Source organism: Nematolebias whitei, chromosome 10 (genome assembly GCF_014905685.2).
Source record: "Nematolebias whitei isolate Nwh7 chromosome 10, NemWhi1, whole genome shotgun sequence".
NCBI lineage: Eukaryota > Metazoa > Chordata > Actinopteri > Cyprinodontiformes > Rivulidae > Nematolebias > Nematolebias whitei.
This window is the reverse complement of record NC_056507.1, coordinates 7938258-7941117: the sequence shown is the minus strand read 5'-3', so window position 1 is coordinate 7941117 and position 2860 is coordinate 7938258. Positions and strand designations below refer to the sequence as shown.

Genomic DNA, 2860 nt, shown 5'->3' with positions numbered 1-2860 from the left:
CTAACCCTAAACCTAACTACCAGTACATACCTAACCCTAAACCTAACCCATCCTCAGTTCACACCTTAGTCCTAAACCAGAGGTCTGCAACATTTTTGATCAAAAGAGTCATTTCTGCCCCTTGGCTCACTAAATAAAATGTCTGGCGCCATAAAACCTGCTACAACTGTGATTATCAACTGATGGCCCATGGGCCACGGAGTTTGTTGGAGGGGGGCTTTTCTAGCCAGTGGGGGCGACATTAGAAAACTAAGATTGTATCATGAATTTTAACATTTATAGATTTTTTTTTTTTTTTTTTACATTTTAAGACAAAAAAAGACCATATCATGTAAAGAAGCAAAATAATTATAGTTTATACTGATTTTGATAAAAATTTAAACACTGAGCTCTGCAAGCCTGTGTGAGGGGCGGGGCTGCGGTAGCTCCTTGGCCAGTGCCGGGGTCCTGTAATCCTGAGGTTGCGGTTTTGAGTCCAGGTTGCGTCAGGAAGGGCATTTGGCGTAAAACAGAACAGAGCAGCTGAAAGAAACTTACCAAGTTATTACTTTAACAATTTCCTGCGGGATCAATAGAAGTTTTTATCTTACTAGTAGCTATCAGGCAAAACTTTGACATTAAAACAGCCAAAACTATCCTTTTCTGTTGTGGGTTGGAATAAAAATCAATACAATCAAATTTCAATAAGTTTTGCTCAAAACTTCAAAGAGTCACCGATGAGGGACTAAAGAGCCACTTGTGGCCCCAGAGCTGCAGATTGCGGACCCCTGTCTTAAACCTAACCCCTAACCCACCAACAGTGCTGCTCCTTATGGGGCCCGGGCTTTGGACCCCATAAGGAGCAGTTCGTCCTCACAGTGTAGTATGTGTTGGAAAAATGGGCCTTACAAGGTAACAACTACAAGACCCCCCCCCCCACACAAACACACACACACGTCAGTATTCCTATCTTTGTAGGGATCCCTCGTTAGCCTTTCCGTCCAGACTTTTATCTTTACTGAAAGTCCATGACAGTTTCCTTCATGAAGTAGATGAGGTGTATCCAAAACATCTTCAGCTTACAGCAGCCAACTACTCCCAAACAGAACGCAATTAAGTGCTGTCTTTTACTTCAAGTACCTCCAGTAAAAAAAACTGCCTCATTAGGTAGAAAGTTTGCAACAATATGACTTGACTACCACACATGTTCTGTACGTGCACAACATTGCTGGCCTCACATGACAGGCACGACAAAAACAATCACCGCTACATCAGAGAACCATCTGCACGAGTAGACCAGCTGCCAGCTGCATGCGAGTGAAACTTTAGTTACTAACGATGCATGGACGGGGTTTCACTTTTTAAAATCAATTTCTTTTAGCTCTAATTGAAATGAGAGTTGAGTTTTTAGTAAATCTGGAGATGAGCGGATAATAATTTCCTTTATGTATTAAAAAGTGTGCACACGTGTGAAGAATATTACCTCGTAGATGTGGAACTGGGACTGGCTTCTGGACATTTCTCTGTAGCTGGTGCTGAACTCGCCAATGAAGTCGTGACTGAAAAAGAAATTCTAATTATAAACGTGAAAAATATTAAGAAGATAAATAAAAATAAATGCCACCATCAAAAACAAGAAATAATATCTCTATAAAAGGCTTGCACTGTGCGGGTTTTGCTTATTTCATGGAGAAACTCTGAAGCTGAACCCAGGGTCAAGTATTAATTGGAGTTCAGTGTAACACATTTTGCAAATGTCAAAAACTGTGAGCAATGAACACCGAAAGGGAAATGCTTCACTTAAAAGATAAAAAGTCACTTTAAATATTAAACCCAGTCTCCATCCCTGTCAAATAAACTTCTAAAGTCTGCAACATTTAAATAATATAAGGTTGTTTTATTTCCTTGGAAAACTGTCACAATTTCCTGAAGTATTAAATAAATGTATGTGAAATAATTGGACAGGATTACAGTAATAACCCTCTTTTCAGGCATTTAGCTTCATTAGTCAGCTGACATTTTTTCTTTACAGCTGATTTTATGACATACTGAGCATCCTGATCAAATTTTTCTCTTGTATTCTGCAGAGCGTGCTCTGTTTACACATGCAGATTAGACTCAACAAACCCTGACGGTGACATTTGTAACTTTTGGACTGGAAAAACATCAAAAAGACAAGCCAGTTTCCAGTCCAGACTAACTTCACTTGTCATGTGTCATGGGGAGGTGTAGATACATTCTGTACAGTGTAGACAAAAAACACTTGATTCTTGCTTTTATTACACTAGTTCAGTGTTTCTGACTATGACAGAGAGCTCTGCACAAGAAATCCAATGTGCCTGGATGGATGGTCTGTGCACAAATGGCAAATGAAGAACTTTGTACCTTTGTAGAGCAAATAATGCAATAACATTTTTTTATTTGCTTGAATAGGCACAGCCGAGAATTTACAGTTCACAGCAAAAGAAAAACAAAAATGATTTTGTCTTGTTTGTTTCTTAAAGGAGAAAAAGCTGAGGGACATTGGAGTGTGATGTAACCTCCCTGCAAATCTGAAATGTTCTTAACCAAGATATTAAACCTCTGGAGTCCAAACCAAAAGTGACAGATTAAATAAATAAATAAAAATTATATACACATACACACATATTAGGGATGCAGGATATTATCGGCATGGTACTGGCCGATATTAGCGTTAAAATTCAATATTGGACATCGGCCATTCCATTAAAATAACTTGCTGATATAAAAGGCGCTGTTTTTGCCTGCAGCAGCAACACAACGGGATGACGTTGCAGCGGCAGCGCAACTTGATGACGTTGCAGCAGCAACACAACGTGATGACGTTGCAGCGGCAGCGCAACTTGATGACGTTGCAGCA

The 2860-nt window shown here is 39.6% G+C and overlaps 1 pseudogene; it reads right to left on the bottom strand.

Moving 5' to 3' along the window:
- The window catches only part of LOC119415445, a 109696-nt pseudogene that overhangs the window by 29088 nt on the left and 77748 nt on the right, over positions 1-2860 (bottom strand).